Source organism: Zalophus californianus, chromosome 11, assembly GCF_009762305.2.
Source record: "Zalophus californianus isolate mZalCal1 chromosome 11, mZalCal1.pri.v2, whole genome shotgun sequence".
In the NCBI taxonomy this organism is placed as follows: domain Eukaryota; kingdom Metazoa; phylum Chordata; class Mammalia; order Carnivora; family Otariidae; genus Zalophus; species Zalophus californianus.
The window spans coordinates 96,619,469-96,637,166 of record NC_045605.1 but is presented as its reverse complement, the minus strand read 5'-3'; the positions used below and the strand labels follow the sequence as shown (position 1 = coordinate 96,637,166).

Below are 17,698 nucleotides of genomic sequence, written 5' to 3'. Positions count from 1 at the left end.
CATTAAGCTTTAAGTTGAAAACTATCCATTTGAAAATCTAAATAAACCCCCTCCAAAAAAAAAAAAAAAAGGGCCCTCCCCTCCCCGCCAAGAAATCTCTCAAAACAAGAATTCCTCTGATGTTTTTTTTTCCTCCCTGCAGTTCTCCATGTTACAGTCCTTGGAGGTAGAATAGGCATAAAATACTTTCACTAATAAAATATGACAAACCGCCGGATTATACGTGGCCGATTCCCAGTGATTGCCCTGCCACACAAAGCAGAAAAGTAAATGCCATCATCCCCCTTAGAACAAAAGAACTTAGGAATAAAAAACATGGAGAGGGGGGGAGAAAGCAATAAATAAAGGTGAGGGAAGGACCCCGTCCCCCGCCCCTCCCCGACGCGAGTGTGGGACTAAGTGTGGCTAATAAAGTGGTTCAAGGGTAGTTATTTGGAAAGGGGGCGGGGTGGCGAGGGGAGGGAGCGGGCTAGCGGCGGCCGGGGATTGCATGTTGCATTCGACTTGAGGTTGCATCTTTCTCCTGTTGCCTGGACCACGCTCCCCCATTGCAGTGCTTCCCCATTGCTTCTCTCCGCTTTTGCCCTCGCGGCTTTTTTTCCCCCCTTAAAACTGCTGTTGCACTGGAGGGAGTTGGGGCCGCTCCGGAGCCCCTTTGCAGCTCCTGCCGGCGGGAGGGGGGAGTTGGGCTCGGGCCGCGGAGTTGGGGGGGCCGCAGCGGGCTCCAGCCTCGCCTCGGCTGCAGCTACAAGGGAGCCGAGCTGCGGCGCTGCACGGGCCCATCATTGCGACGGCCCCGGAGTTTGGCCGCCGCCGCTCGGTGCTCAGCCCCATCACCGCCGCCGCCGCCGCCGCTGCACTGGAGTTTGGCTGCTGCTGCCCTACTTCACTCTAGTTTAGTTTCACTCACTTTACATCCGGGTTTTTTCCCTAGGCAATGGGGGCCGCAGCACACCCCGTTCCTTAGGCAAAGTGAAATAAATTCGCCGCACCGACACGTCAAGTAGTCCGCCCGCCCGAGCGCCGCCGCGGGCCCCCGCCGCCCCCCCACGCCGCCGCCCCCCCCGCCCCGGGGGGGGCCCATGTGGCCCAGGAGCCGCCGGCGGAGGCGAGGGGGCCCGGGCCGGCCGCCGTACAACTCCGCCCGGCGGCCCCCTCCCTCCCCGCCGTGCCCCTCTACCCCGGCGCCTCCTCTCCCCCCCCCCCCCGCCCTCGTCCCCGCTTTCCCAGCCCCAGTCCCTCTCGCCCGGCTCTCGGGAGCGGCGGGGGCGCGCACGGCGGCGGCGGCGGCGGGCCGGCGGGGCCGCGCGGCGGGCTCCCGCGCGGGCGAGTGTGTCTGGGCCTGGGCGGAGGGATCCCCGGGCTGAGGCGGCGGAGGTGCTGCGGCCCGGGGCCGGGTGGTGAATGGGCTGGTGGTGCTCGCTGCTGCTGCTGAGAGGAGGAGGAGGAGGATGAAGAGTTGGGCTTGTTTGTCTCCCACAGTTTCTCTCCTGCTGCTCTGATTCCCCCCCACCCCTATTCCGGCCCGGGGCCTGTGTGTGTCTCTCCTGGAGGAGGAGGAGGATCCAGTTCCTCCCCCCACCCCCTCCTCCCCACCCCCCCTTGCCTGGGGAAGAGGAGGAAAGAAACAGCCCAGAGAGAGAGAGAGAGTGAGTGAGTGAGAGAGAGGGAGAGAAGAGGAGAGGAGGAGGAGGAGGAGGGAGAAGGGAACAACCTACCATCTTAACACACTAATATCTAAAAAGTGCGAGAGGCCCAGAGCAGCAGCAGAAGCAGCAGCAGCAGCTCCAGCTTCTTCCCTCCCTCCCCATGAAGAAGAGTTCCCTCCTCCTCCTCCTCCTGCTTCTCCTGCTCAGAGTTCCTGCCTCCAGCTGCCAGGGGGGACAACCAGCCAGCAGCAGGAGGGTGCAGTATCCCAGCTTTTCCATTCTCTCTTCTCCTCACTCTCCTCTTTTTTTCTTGAGTAGCTCTATTTCCCCTCCCTCCCCCCTTCCCCCTCTCCCCCTCTCCCTGTCTCTCTGTCTTGTCTCTGGTGTTTGTCTCTGGGAGGAACTGGGGCTGCCTGCTTGGAGTTTGTTGTGGGGGGAGGGAGGGGGAGGGGAGGGGTGTGTGGGAGGGAGGAGGGAAGGGGGGGTGTTCTCGTCAGGACCCCTCAGTCAACTTGAGATTTGAGCAGTAACTTCCCCTTCGGGGCGCCCCCCTGCGTGCCCTTCCTATTTCTCCCCCCCTAAAAAAAAGACAATGGAAAAACCTTGTCTCCCCCTTCCTTCCCTCTGCCCTCCACCCCTCCCCAGGATAAATTGGAAGTAAGTTTATGAGCAGCCTCGGGAGCCTGGGCGCTGAGTGCAGGGCCGAAGCGGGTGACAGAGGCGGCGCGCCGGGGGTGGCGGGGAGGGGGCGTCACATTGTCCCGGCGGGGTGCCGGGGAGGGGGCCGCCGGCGGGGGCGGGGGGCGCGGAGCCTCGTCCGCCCCCTCGGCTGTCCCTCAGCCCGGGGATGGTCGCCTCGGCTCCTTCACCACCCTGCCCCCCCCTCGGGATGCTGTCGGGGGGAAGTTTTTATTATGATTATTTAATTAATTAATTTTTTTTTTTTTGGGAAAACCATCTTGTTTGGTGACTGAGGGATCTGGTTAAAAAAAAAAAAAAAGCTGCGGCTGCTGACGCTGCCGGGCCCGAGTGTGTGTGTGTGTGTGTGTGTGTGTGTGTGTGTGTGTGTTGGTGCATTTGTCTTGGGTGGCCGGAGCAGCGTTGGGGAAATTCCGCTTATTCTTCTTCTTCTGCAACTTGTTATTCCGGAGAGTCTGCCTGCACCCCTCACCCCGGGCCCGGCCCTCCCGCACTCGCCCCCGCCGCCCGCGGCCGCGGGGCGCCCCCGGGACCCCGCGCGGGCCGAGGCCGGCAGGCCGCTCGGAGAGGGGCCGCGGCCGCCCCTCCCCCGCCCGCGCCCCCGCCGGGGGGAGGGGCGCGCGGAGTGGGACTCTTTCCGTTTGGTCCAGCCCCGTCGTGCACGCAGTTCCCAACACTTCTCGTCATCCTCTCTTTGGTCTCTTTATTCTGCTGAGCGGTGCTGTTAGGATTTCTTTTTTTCCCCTGACCACGTTCGCGATGGTGGGTAGCAGCAAGGTGGCCCTGGTAGGGGAGGGGTTGATATCGACATTGGGCACCGGGGGAAGAATGTCTCGTTTCAACTTTGTCTGTGGCTTGCACCCCCTGAGAAGGCCACACGCCGGTTGTAGGGTGCAGATGTGCTGAGAGTGATTTCTAAGTAGTTGAGTTGTTGAGATGAAGGTACGACTGCTAATGGTAGGCAGGTTTTGTTTTCATTGGTGAATCTGGTGTCATCATATTCGGGGCATATGTTGAAATATTCTTTGTTTAGGTCTTGAAGTAGAGGATCTCACTCTGCACGTCCACATTGTGTTGTTTTTAAATGATGTCTGCAAATGTGGCTTTCTAGAATTTCAAATGTGAGTTAAGGTCCGGGCGTGTGTGGGCCTCAGCATTGGCCTTGACAGTGAACTTTGTGGCTGTGTTTTGGATTTCAGAGATTTGCCCCATAGCTGGGGTGCGAGCTGTGCATTTTTTGTTAATAGTAGGTGTCAGGAATGTAGATGCTTAAGCTGGGGACATTAAAGAGAGAACATTCCTGTATTAATAATTGATAGCTGAATATTAGAATCAGATTAATTTGGGTTGATGAAAGTTTTTTTTTTTTTTTCAAAAGCAGCTGTGCACTCTAGGAAGGAAGCCTTTACATAGGCACACTTTATAGGGGTTCTTTAGGGCAGGGAGCTAGAATATCTCCTTTTAGAGAGGATACTCATCAACATCTCTGGCTTCACTGAGGGCCTGGTAAGGGGACTGAAACTGGGGCTAAGACATCTAAGTGTACTTTTCAGTGCTTATGTTGTTTGTTTACATCTGGTGTTTATCACATTTGGGCGCTAGAAATTAATAGGTCAGTTTTTCTTTTGGTTTTTGAAGAGTAGCCCCCTCCCCCCCTTTTTTTAAGTTTCACGATTTACTTGGTTTCACAGCATTATAGGAAACTGTTACTACATTTTTACTGGAAATACTATTATTCATTTTGATTTTGGTAAGTTCCTTTCTATTCTTTTTTTCTATCTTCACTTGTATATGGAATCTACATTGTGGGCTTAAAACTAGCTTATTAAGGGTTATTTAAAATGTCTGAAAAATACATTTTAAAATATCAGGACTTACTTGATGGCAAAGAGGAAATTTTTGTGTGCAGTAATACTCCTGTTTATCAAAAAATTTCTGTACTTAAAACTTCTGTAGATGGACAGCTGTTCTTAAAAGGAGCATAGTAATGGTGCAGAAAATTCTCAAAACACAAACTTCTGGCCAATATGTTAAAAATATTCCAGGTGTTTTTCTTTATGTTAGACTTTTGCTTTTGTTAACATAATGGTATTTGCAATATGACTGGCATTGCTTGGCTGGCCATAATAAAGTCTTTTGCTTGAGTGCTTTTGAAGGCTTTTTAAGGTAGTTTTTAGATGATTTTGCAAGCTTTATTTAAGCATGTTGCACTTTGGACTCAGGCAGGTCTTATGGAACCAGAATAGTAATAGATTTAAAAGACTCCTACCCACACCAGATTTTCTTTTTAAGAGGTATGAGTGATGGATGGGGCCCTATTTCTTTTAGCTTTGAAGGGTCCATCCTTTTTCCCATTCAGTCATCTGGAAGGAGCTGCCTCAGAAATACTCTTCTTCTGTTTACATGAAGAACTCTGAATGCTATCCAGCAGGAGGTGCTACATCAAGATAAAGCAAATCTCTTGAATTTTGAGGGTCTTACTACTTATTACAGCTCTGTTAACTTCAACTAAGCAACAGGATTAATGCCTTAAAGTTCCAGAAAGATTTTTAGTAAGTCCATTTAAAAGTCCATTAATAAATTACATTTGCTATTTGAAACTGAAATCTTTGATTGCTTTTTACCTGCTTACAATATTACACAAAGTAGATTTGTTATTGTGGATAGCTTAAGAATGCCACGCTTAGGTACAGAGTGCTGTTAGAATTACTTTATTTTGATGAGGAGTTAGTCTTGTATTGGTGAGTGGGGTGTTGAACACAAATGTGAAAAGATTGTGTCCAAGGACTGTAAACAAAAGAAGTTGGTATGATTGGGCTTTAGCTTTTGTGTTATTCCTATAATATTAATACAGATAGGATACAGAGATACGAGATTTTGGAAAGGGAGATACTGTATGGAAAAAATTTTAATTTCTTGTGTTTTTTTCCTCACATCTATAGACAGTGATCCTAGTAGATAAATTCTTAGGCACTCAGCTTTATAAATACGTATGGTTGATGTATTTGAGTTGGCCTCCAAAGACTGAGATTCTTGAACTGTAAGTAAAGTTATATCTGTGAGTATAAGTCACTCCTGATATGTCCGTTAGTAACACTTAACAATAACTGCATAAAGATGAAAGTAGTTTCATAGCATTTACAGCACATGCTCCTTTGAAACTATATTAGTGTTAGGTGAATTGATTTATCCCTGGGAATATCATGCTACTTTGGTGGCTTGTAAAGTTTTGTATCAAAGTTTAAAAAACTTAGGAATGTGTAGAAAATTTGATGAAGCTGCTTTGAATTTTGTCGGTTTTCTAGGCATAATACTGTACTTTTTTCTCAGAAGATCAAATGAGAAGACATGTGAAAGTTCTTTGTAAATTGTCAGAAGCCATGCAGATGTTGAGATAGGTAACTAATTAATACATGGACAGAAATTTCTGTCTTTAAAACGTTAACATTCTCTGCATCATTGGGAAATGAACACATTAAAAGTGTACCCCCAACACTTTTATGAAATTTTTTTTAAATGCTACTGTGGTTACCAAAAAGCTCTTTGTTACAGTTTTGAAGCTTTGTTTAAAAAATGCTATGGAGGCAGTTTCTCATAATTAAAAAAAAGATCATTTTTCTTTTTGTAGATCCTGTGAAATGTGTATTCCCCATTAAAATTTTTCTTCATTTCTTCATTGATGTGATAGTAGTTGATTTTAGTGAATATTTAAGTTCCTGGATTCTTCTATAGACTCTCATTAACACACAGAGTAACAGATGTCACAGTTAAGGTTTTGAATGTTTTGAGTGATTCTGCTAACTTTCTGAAAAATTCTAAGTAAAGCTTTCAAGCTTGTTTCAAAGTGAAAAAGATGTATATCTGTATGTATTAGTATTAGGTACATATGTATATCATTTTGTTTTTCTCTTTTAGAGGGATGCATGAGGAAATGACTACTCAAATCTAGAGGAGTGCACCGAAATATTTTTGTGTAAAAATAACCCAAAAGTTTAAAACTCAGAGCCTTGATTTGTGGCTTTTAAATAGACTCTGCTTACAAATTTGGACTAAAATAAAATAAAATATAGATAATTGGGAGTCCCTGTGTTTATGAGCATATCAAAAGGTCTAGTTTTATATTTTAGAAGCTACTACTCTTTATGAAATAGCCCCTTTAATTAGAAATTAAATATAGAAACTTGTTTCTGTGTGAAGTGAGAAAAACATTTAACTGTTTAAATAAAAATGAAACCTCTCAGGGTAGTATTAACTTTTTCATCCTGTGGACACTGAATACTAAAGTTGGTTTGGGGTTTTTCTTTTCTTGTTTTTTTTTTGTTTTGTTTTGAGGAAATACGGAAGTTAAGGTTATAGTAATGTGCTTTTAAATTTTGTATTCTTGGTATTTTTATTGCTGAAAACTTTTGTATTTAATTGCTGTTCAAAGGGAGAAAAGAAAGGGATTAAAGTTTTAGGTCTCTAACCTTTGACAGAATTCCTTTATATCTATATTCAGACCTGATTTCTTGAAATATGTTTGAATCTTCCTGTTAATTTGTGTTGGGAAATATTCATGATTTTTGTTGACTTCTCAGGAACTTTTGTACTTGGGCTTTTATGTAGGCCCTGAGTATTCTTTAGGTGCACAGCAATATATTTTGATCACTTTAACTTTACCAGGTGTGTATTTTTGCTGCTTTGAGATTTTTTTTTTAAGGAGGTAGTACTCTAACACCACTTTAAATTTATTGTAGATAATTACTTTTTAAATAGCATATGTTTTCTTGTTTGTGTGTTTGTATGTACATGTGGCTGTGCTGTTTTGTAGGCTTTCCTATAATTCTTGTGTATAAAATTTCTGGAGTTATTTTTTGTGAGAATGTTGAAGTGGACTTTTAAGGATAACTTTTATATTACTTGTCTGTTCAGTGTTAGACTGAGGTGATGATGAACTCTTCCACCACATTTAGAGATAATATGTGAGGTTTGGTCAACCTTTGGGTTTTCTACAGCAACTTTCTCACACTCTAGACACTTGTGTGGCAGTTTGAATACTCCTCCACTTCTCTCCCTCCAATACAATGCAAGGCCTCCCCCTGTTTAAAAAAAAAAAAAAATAGTGCGCAGGTCTCTGTTGAAGGAAACTATTCTTATCTATATTTTGGAATCATCCATGGAAATGTTTTCTGGTTTTTTAAATAGACAAAAAAGTGAACCGGTAATATGGAGATAGGAAGGGGATGGAGCCTAACAGGTTGGTGATATAGGCTTTATTTTGACTCTGTTTGTGGGCCTAGGGAACAAAAAATGACTTAAACACAGAAGCCAAAAAGATGGGTTTTGTTTTATTGTTTTGGCTGCACTGAGGATACAAACTGTCAGTACTTGAGGAGAAGGAGCAGCAGAAAGGAATTGATTTTTTTCTGCTGCAGATCCAAGTATTGTTAACCATGTGCATCTCTGAAGCAGCATGCTTACAAATCAAACAGTAGTTGATTCTTTCACTCAATTAACAGTCAAACCCGAGACTGGGTTTTTTTTAGATTTTAAATAAGTACCAAAAACTTCAGAGTAATGACAATAATTTCCTGATAAAAGTGGGTGATAGTAACCATGGCAACTGCTATCTGGCCTTAATGGCCAGTATGTTGTATTGATGAAGCTTCAGATCCTGTAGTACCCTGTCACTTTTATGGTGAAATGTAGTAACGTGTTGCAGGTGATTTTTAGCTGGATTTGTGTGCCAGCTTATCTTTCCTTGTTAGGAATTTCTTGGACTGTATTCCACAGCATGTTTGTGAAGGTGCTGTTGCCTGAAAATAACCCGCCACCTGTGTTAGGCCTCCTGATGCAGATTGCACTTAGTTCTTTCCCAGCCTCCTTCCTCAGTCTTGCAGAAAATAGGGTGTGTGTAGAAACTGTATATACATAAATAACAGCTCAAAGTTATCTATTTGGACATGTTATTGGTAATTAAAAAAAAATTTTTTTTTTTAAGAAGAGGTCAATGGATGAGAGAAAAAGAGTCTGGAGTGGGAATATTTTCTTTTTCCTAAGTGTTCTTTCTGGAAACGTGTGTGTGTGAAATGAGGGGTTAGGAGAGGAGGGCACAGGTATTGAGTAAGGACTTGACAAAAGAGAAACTTAAATATTATTTTTGTGTGTGTGGTGGTGTTATGTGTCCCTCTTACAATAAGAATATTTTTCCTAGTGGATATTATTAGAGTATGGGAAATGTTTTTGAATGAGAATTTTCTGCAAGAAAAATTGTTTATAAAATATAACTTGAAAGACTGTTAAGAGAAAACTTGATAAAGCAATTAAAACTTTCTTGGGGGAGGGGAATAGAGAACTTTGAAACTGATCAACCAGACTTTTTAAAAAATGGCTTTAAAAATGATGTCTTTAAGAATAATTTAAAAATTGTATAAAATCTTTTTGCTTTTTAAGCATTTCTTTTGTATGCTTAGCCTGTTTAAGGTTCTTCTAATGTGAAAATGTTGATGTAAATATTCATTGATACTTTTTCCAATATGTGCTAAAGAAACTGCCAGAGCAGAGAGCAAACAAGTTAGATCTGAATTTCACTAGGCCCTGATAATAAGATGTAGTCAAATTGTGCTTAGATAGTTCAGACTTTCTTAAAACTTAGTGTGATAGGGTGAAGTGGTTTACTTACTACAGGTCCCAGGATGCATTTCGGGTTTTTGCTTCACTCCGGATTAGAGCATTGCATGCTGGGATCTGTAGTTGATTTAAACAGCACAGAGAACCCTTCCCTCTTGTCTACTCCATTTTATACAAACAGCTTCCCAAGCCTCTAAGAACTTTCTGCTAAGTACAATTTGATTGCTAATATTATGATTATCATGGTGCTGATATTTTAAAGTGAGTTTTCAGAAACACCCTAGTGTTTTAGTTTACCTTGGATTAGTTTGTATTTTTTTATCAGCTAGTTTAAGATTTACATGTAAAATAACTGATACATGTGTATGTATGTTTGTGTTTATATATTTAAAACTTAGCTTAGCAATTGTAAATTTTTTTGTCTGTGCTGCTATAGATCACTTTATAATTACAGCATACAGATTGCTAATATGGGCTTTAGGAGCTTATTGTAGGGCCTGATACATATGCTGTTCTCTTTTCTTTGAATGGGGCCAGTTATTCAGTGCCCATATTTAAGTTTAGAGGTTATATAAAAATTATTTTGTAATAATTGTCAACATCTTGAATCTTAGTATTTTTTAAATGGAAGACAGATTCCTGAAAATAAATGTGATTTCAATGTAAATTTAAAACTCATATGGATGTAATCTGAAAGATAGAGGAAACAGAGGTTTCTTTAATAATTTGTTTATATTTTCCTTTGTAAAATTTAAATTTCTATTCTTTCTATTCTTTAAAGTTCTGATACTTTATTAATGAATATCAGAATGTTGTTGCAGAGATTAGATGTTGAAATCTGTGAGTGCTTAGCACAGTGCCTGCCACATAATAAAGCCTCAGTAAATGTGTAGAAATAGCAGCAGCAGTAGTAGTGGTTCTTGTTATTAAATAAATAGCATGCTTCACATTTTTTCCTCTTTTTACATGATTATTTGATCAGAAGCCCAGCCTGTTCTGACAAGACCTTGAGATTTTTGGCCTATGGTAATGATGTGGCAGTTCCTTAGAATTTTTGCTGTACGTAAGGTATCTTTGCACCTCAGTTTCTCCTTAAGTGATATATGCCTGAAGTTAGCCACCAGCCAGTCGCAGACTTTTGACCAGGATTCAGCTCTGCCTATTCAGTGCTCTTTGCCATTGTACCACAGCCCTTGGTTGACTTTGGAAAGTTCAAAAGATAATGAAAATGTTTTCGTTCATAATGTTTGCACTGGTAAAGTACCCATACTAGTTGATTAATGAAAATAAGGTGCTGCAAAAATGTTCCTCATGTCACAGTGTATGTTACCTTGGAAAAATTCTGTTGTTGTTAGAAACACGAGCCAATCTATCACCATAGTTCACAGTGTTACAGGATTGGTGAATTAGAGGCCAGTGAGCAGCCCCAGAAAGAAAATGTAGTTTCAGGTCCATGGGTTGTACTTATTTAAGTTAGGTTCAAAAAAATCATAAGTCTTTACATTATTTTTCTCTTTTAGGACACTCTAACTTCTTTTAGGCTCTTGAACTTGTAGGATATTTTTATCTGCATGGCTGGTCTCTTTTAGCTTCTTGAGAAGGGAAAGGGACATCTGGGAATATTGAAAAATGTAAGCAAAAGTTGTAATGTATGTGCCTTAGTTTGAGGGTATACAGAATCAAGATAGTGTCTTTCTTACCCGCTTGGCCCATATCTGTTCCAACTTTTTCCCTTGTGCAGAGTTCCTGGAATAATATTGCTGAGGGCTGCTGTGTTTAAGAGAGTTCTGCCTTTAGTAGTGATTATTTAAGTACTTGTTCACACAACAAACCAACCACTGTAATAATACTAACCTTTTTTTCTCTTATAAATATGAACTGAAATTTGTTAATATTTGTATATCAGAGATTGAATAGATTCTTTAGCTGTGTCGAAAATTTGTGGGATCTGATCTGATAATGCTGCCACATTATGAGTGGCTTTATTTATCTTCTATTAACTTGACTTTTTTTTAAGACCTAACATTAAAATGAAATAAGTTCAGTGGTTACAAAGAAGTTAAATACAAAGGGCTAAGTATAAGGGGTAAAATAGTCTCTAGTGTTAATTGACCAATGCAGGAAAGATCAGATTTGGATGAATGCTCTTTATCTACATTTTATAATTACACGTGTGTAATTCTTGAAATACTAAAGTTGGAAATGAGAGTGAAACTGGGCAGCCATGTGTAATCCCCGTAGAGTCCTCTGACACACCTAAAGTATTTAGCACAGTTTTCTGTCTTTTTTAATGAAATGTCCCAGGCCAATGGAAATGAAACAATTGTGATGGTGTCATAGGACTCAGCCCAAAGACCAGTCCTGTCACTAGTGGTGTGCTCTTGGGAAATTCAGCCTGCTGGGCGTTAGTTTTCGCAGTGGTAAGTTGGGGATAATGGTAAAAGCTGATTTTGCTATGCTCTTAAAAGGACTGGATGAGATAATACCGATGAATGTACTTTATAGACTAAAGTAGTATATATAAATTGAGTTTGTAATCACTAATAGATGCCTGAATTTTAAGGTATTTGTCTATATTGTGTAAACAATGTTAATATTTTTAAACATTTAAATATATGAGTTAGAATCATATTTGGTGATCTGAATACCCCCTGCCCATGGTCAACAGACAAGTTCTTAACATGTTTACAGCATAGATAGTGACAATATGCATTGATGTATTTGTGTGAGTGTGTGTGTGTATAATATACATAAATATCATAAATATACTGGTGTGTTATGGTAATAAAAGCTTTCAATTATGGGCTTTTATATTGAAAACTATTTTTACGTGTTAATATACAAACTTACCCCAATACATATATTTGTTCTTGGGAGAAGTGGCATAGATATAAGACTAAATGTTTGGCAAGTTGTGAACAGTTCTTACACCATAGGGTTATGTTGTTTTAATAACAACAATAATAATAATTTTATATTTACTGGGTATTATACATAGCGCTAAGCTTTTTTATATATAGGATCTCATTTAATTGTAATCCTTACAGCAATATTATGAGGATTTGCTATTATTATCCTATCTCCATTTTATAGATAAGGAAATGAAGGCCTCCCTGGGATCACATAGGTGTAGCAAATGCTACAACCTGAATTCAAGCCCAGGTTTGATTCCAGAGCCTCTCCTTTTAAGTGTCCAAAATATTGTACTAAACTTGTAATTCTTCTAGAAACCTAGAAAATGAACTACTAAAGAAGTTTTCAATTTACTGGAATGGCCACAGCTATGATGTATCATTTTGAGAATGTTTCATGTTGATTTTGGTTGGGTTAGATTGAATATTTTGGAAATAGTAAGCATTGGAATGGAATGGAAATGAAGGCATTTGGGATAGTGTCTGTCTTGTTCCTCATTGTATGCCAATTGTGAACATAGTGCCTAGCATGGAGTGGGGACTGATATCTATTTCTTAAGGTTGGAATTTGGGCACTTTAGCATCGTAGGTTATTTTATACATTTTCTTAGTAAGTGCAGATATTTTACATTTGCTGTTTTAATTAGTTCTTATGTAACTACAACATTTTAGAGGGTTTGATGAGAAATGTCCTTTTTTTAAAAGAAATATTATAAAGGCAGTGCATGTGAATAATTCTAGCCCTATAGATATGTATAAAGTAAAAAATGAAAGTCATCCCATTCTACTTTTAAATTTTCCTGTGCATTAAATATGTACTATATATATCCATTTCAAAAATAAATAGAGTTATACCATAATACTGTCTTGAAGTTTACTTTTTTCAAGTGGCTATTTAAAAAACTTGTTTTTGAAAATAAGGCTCAGGTGGGAAGTGGGAGTGAGGTTGGAAGGAGAGAGGTAAGATTTATACATTAAGATTATAAACTTATACTCTAGACTGGTTATGACTTATGGGGCAAAAAGCATTTTAAGTTCTTTTTAGTTGTGCTTAATGCCTTAGAGATGGTCATTGTTATTTTTAAAACGTCAAAAAATGTTAACCAATTTAAAATGGCAACACCATTTTCCGTCCTGTGCAAGTAATTTAAGAGGCATCATTTCAGAATTAAGTTCTACTAGTTTATTCTGGTAGCTACTATTTATAAAGAGATCAGTTATGGTTTCACATAACTTTTTTTAAAACTGGTGGGTTCTCTTCTTGGTTGTTTAGAGGCATTCATTCAACATTTACAAATTAAAATAGCATTTTAAAGCTGAGAAAATAATTGTAATATTTTAATTAATGGAAGCTCAAACCAAGTACTGCTTAATTGGCATACACATAGATACCCTGCATAGGAATTAGTCCTGGTGCTCACATCTTTATGTCAGTAGTGTTGGCTGACCTCACCCCCATCCCTATCCCTACTCACTCAACCACTACCAAATGCTATCCTGATAATCCACCATTTTTTCAAGTGACAAAAAAAAAATTATTTGAGCACCATTCGTTACTCTGGTATTGTGTAAAACAAGACATCCTCAAGGCCTTATAATCTACATTAAATATAATCTTTTGATTCTGGCTTTGAGAGTTTTATCTTGTTGCTAAGGTTATTAGTCATAATTCACCTTTGTAATTTTTAGATTAAAAAATTTTACATCATAGGTAATAAATTTTTTATTACAGAAGTTTTTTAAAAAAGTCTTCCTAGTCCTAGAATGCACTCCTTGTGTCAAAGGTGCCTTAATGTTTCTTTAGACTCAAGGTGCCTTAATGTTTCTTTAGACTCGTATTTAGTGAAGTGCTGAAGCCTGGCCTTAAAATTCTAAGAATTGGATCTGAGTAGTTTAGTTAAACTACAGTATAGTCAGTTATTTATTTATTTATTTATTTATTTATTTATTTATTTATTTATTTATTTATTTGAGAGAGGGCACACAGGAGTGGGAGTGGGGGTGGGTGGGTAGGGAAGGCAGAGGGAGAGCAAGAATCCCAAGAAGGTTCCATGCCCAGAGTCGAGCCCCCTCAACCCTGAGATCGTGACCTGAGCTGAAATCCAGAATGGGATGCTTAACTGACTGTGCCACCCAGGCGCCCCCAGTATAGTCAGTTTTAACAAGCCAATTCAAGGGTTTTCGCATTGGCAGCATTCATATATGCTTTTCATTTTGTGTGGCTCAGGCCATGCCCTAGAAAGTATTAAGTGTGCAGAGGTGTCAGTTCATGTCATGGATGGTCAAACTGAGGCAGAGACAAGAATTCAAGGAAGTGAATGGCAGAGCCTAATTTTCCTCTCTTATTATACTGTTGGCCTGTTGTCTCCAAACTTTAAAAAATTACTGCTACCAGTAAATGTATATTTATATGTAATTTTCTGAATTCGTGTTTTATGTGTGTTACAAAACATACAGGAAAGCTGAGATTTAAAGAAAGGGTGATATTTAAAAATATAAGTTGCAATAATTCCTTCCGTGGCCCCCTTCCTTTCTCCGGGATGGGTGCACCCACTTGGAGATGAGGGCTTTAGATAGGCCATTCTTCTGCCCGAGAGGCAGCCATGGGGACACCTGGAGGACAGTTGGCACAGGGTGTGGGCTCTTAAGTTGGAGTGATCTTTTGCACCTTTTTAATTTTAAAGAAACAGCCTTTCTGTGAAAGGCTGGAAGATTCAGAGTAAAGGCTGTGAGAGAGGTGAGCTTAAAAGACAGAAATATAAGCCTTATTTGTTTTCTTCAGAGTTGACCAAAGGGAAAAGGCTGCCTACCCTGTCAGTTCTTACTCCCACTATAGAGATGGCAGTGCCTTTTTCTGTTGTTGTTAGGCAGTTTATAGAACGCAGGATAGCTTGGTAAGCGTCTTCTCTGTGCCTGATATGACGTAACATTGTGGAGTATGCAGCATGCATGTTAAGTACAAGTGGTTGTATTTGGCTTGTTGCTGCAGCATTTTTGAGGATGTCTTCAAAAGCAGTTCTCATTCGATAGAGTTGGATATGTGCAAATTATTGAAATCATCATTTCATGAAGACCAAACTTTGTAACTTGCATTATTCTATTTAGTATTTGTTTATTTCTCTCTTCTCCTTCTCCCCTTCCTCCCCCCTCCCAGTACTTCAGAGCAGAATTCTTTTTCTGAAAGGAACAGATGCTGTTAACTTATCAGGACCTGATACTAAAAAGCCTACAAAAATCTTTGTGCTGCTTATTTTCTTTATTTAATCTATATGCAAAGCATATTGTAATTATTGCTGTTAGAGGGTTTTAAACTGATGGTTCCCCACCCTTTTTGTACATAGGGGAGATAGATTTGGAATGCCAAATGGACAACTTGGTATAAAGAAATAATGACCACTGAAATAAAACAGGAGTTCAAATAAAAAGCAAACCACATACAAATGTAGAATGAAAATATCTTTTAGTAAAATGTTAGCATGCTGTACTTGGAACAGATGCCACATTAATTCAAAAGAGAGCCCAGAAAATGTGGCAACTTTACGATGTCAATGGAGGGAGCTGCAATAGTTCCTTTTCTCATTGTGTCAAGTTCTCAGTACCTCCAGGTCCAGTCCTGTTCTTCTGTATTTATTTTTCTGGGTGTATTACATGTTAGCATACAAAAATCAAATCCATGCTCATTTTTATTTATACAATTAAATACATTAGCATACTAGTAGATATTAAGGTGGAAAGCCCAGTAACTTGTAACAGTAATGATTTTTTTTTTTAAATGTGTATATCAAAATATTCAGAATCTGAGGTAAAAATTGATTTTTCTCTCACCTTTCAAGGCACATTTATGATAATAAAGGTAGTCTAAGAATTGAGACTTTAAAAGAGGCCTATGCTTTTGTGTGTGTGTGTGTGTGTGTGTGTGTGTGTGTGTGTGTGTGTGTTTTGAGGCCCATCCTTTTTTGAATGTAGAATTTGGACAAGTTACAAAACTATGAGAATTTTGCATTTTTTTCTCATTTAAATTTGTAGTTATCATTGGACATTTGTTATGATTTTTAAGTAGCTTAGATTCATTCATTCCTTTTGCGGTGTTCTTTATGGTGTTTGGGAAGAAGGAGAAAGGGTGTTGGAAGGGTACTACCGTACACACTTGGATACTTCCAGACTGACGTTCATTTTATAGAAGATTGCGCTGGGAGATCTCTGAATTGCCTACTTGCAGTGCATGGTTAGTGTGATTCTGAGTGTGGAGAGAGATGGGCTGGGGGCTCTTAACCAGCCTTACAGTGTGCCACTTCCTGAGCAGTGCAGTGATCTAATCACCAGGGGCATGTCCTTTGTGCCTGTAAAGAAGTCTGGCGTGCGTGCTTAGAAGAGTACTATAGTTTTCTCATAAGTAGTCAAAGCACGAAGGCTCACAATCCAGTAATTTTGTTGAAAAGGTTAAAAGTTTTGTTTTCATGCAGTTCAGATGAAGGGAAGTTTTTAGCATGGCAGTAAATAAAGCTCAGTGGTTGAGTATCCACACTGGAGCTCAAATTGCAGCTTTGCCACGTATTAGCTCTGCAATAATGGTCAAATCACTTCACCCTCTGTGCCTCTGCCTCTGTTTCTTCATATGTAAAATATGAATAAATAATAGTACCTGTAGCTTGAGGTTGTTATGAGGAATTAATAAGTTAACATATAAACTGCAGTTAAGTTCTTGACACATAGTATGTGCTAAATAAGTGGTAACTATTGTTAGGTATTACTTAACCTTAATTCTCAAGTCCTTTCTTCTCTCCTCAAGGCTTGGGACAAATGCTGCGTAATGGGAAAAGAGCCTGAGCTTTGTGGTCTGACCCCTGGGTTGGAATCTCTGTACAACCACTTAAAGTTGAGTGTGTGACCTGGACTAATTATTTAAGCTCCCTTCAACAAAGATGTCTCTCATACATGCTGTCCATCAAGCCCTGTGCTGTTCATTTGGACATCAGTTTCTTCATCTGTGATGTAGGGCTGGTAACACCAACCTTCTGGGATTGACATGAAGATAAAATGAGGAACTCTTAAGACACTTGATAAGCAATAACTGCTGTTATCATTGTTATGGTTACAGTCCCACTAAAAGTTTATGGGGAAAGAGTAAATATGGAACAGCTTAGTTTGGAAAGGAGGTTTTTTTTCCTGAAATGTCATGGTGAGAAAAGGTACGGGTGGGAAAAGTGTATCTAATGAGTCCTTGTTTGTGAAAGCTCTGGGAGAAATAGAAAATATGTGGGAATATGTCAGTTTTAAGAGACTTTAAAAAAATATTATAGGGCACTTTTTAAAAACTCATAGTGATATATATAAGCCTTTTTTTTGTCCCAGCATAGTGATGTGGTTTACAGTAGGTCACGTAGTATGGAGTCAGGAGTAGACTAGGCCTTATAACTGAAAAGTCTAAAATCCTAATCAGCTGGTCAGTCCCTTGGGTCAGCTGCTCGGGACAAAGTGTGTGCTTAACCCCTGAGAACACATGCTTGAGTGGAATAACTAGTGGAAATAATTGTAGAGGCACACAAATGCTTTCTAGTAACGATGGACATCATTTATTTGCCTTCTGATTTGGGGCATTTTGCCTCTGTGAAATTTCCTCTCATCTGGTGCCTGGTCTTTTCTTATGGCAATTGTTATTTTCTTTCTATATTTAATTGTCATATGTTACCTGTATTGAGCCTAGCAACTGGGCCTGAGAACAAGTTGGTTATGAGAAAAGCCGCTCTTAAAGTTTCCACCTTACAATGATCTCAGACTTAAGATATTTTTTGGTAAAGTATTTGAGTTTTTAATATGTCCGTTTGTGTG

At 40.1% G+C, this 17,698-nt stretch overlaps 1 protein-coding gene across 12 annotated transcripts in view; it reads left to right on the top strand.

Annotated features, from left to right (window-relative positions):
• Nucleotides 1–1,382: 1,382 nt before the first annotated feature.
• The window catches only part of PHF21A (PHD finger protein 21A), a 191,625-nt gene continuing 175,309 nt past the window's right edge, over nucleotides 1,383–17,698 (top strand). For 7 of the 12 annotated variants that reach the window (XM_027578105.1, XM_027578111.1, XM_027578115.1 and 4 more), the window contains exon 1: nucleotides 1,383–1,905. The gene's annotated coding sequence lies outside the window, so the exon portion shown is untranslated. Of the gene's footprint in view, nucleotides 1,906–3,012; nucleotides 3,111–4,039; nucleotides 4,099–4,799; nucleotides 4,901–5,290; nucleotides 5,389–17,698 lie in introns of those variants that run through there. The other 5 variants (XM_027578109.1, XM_027578106.1, XM_027578110.1 and 2 more) reach the window with 5 other exon arrangements.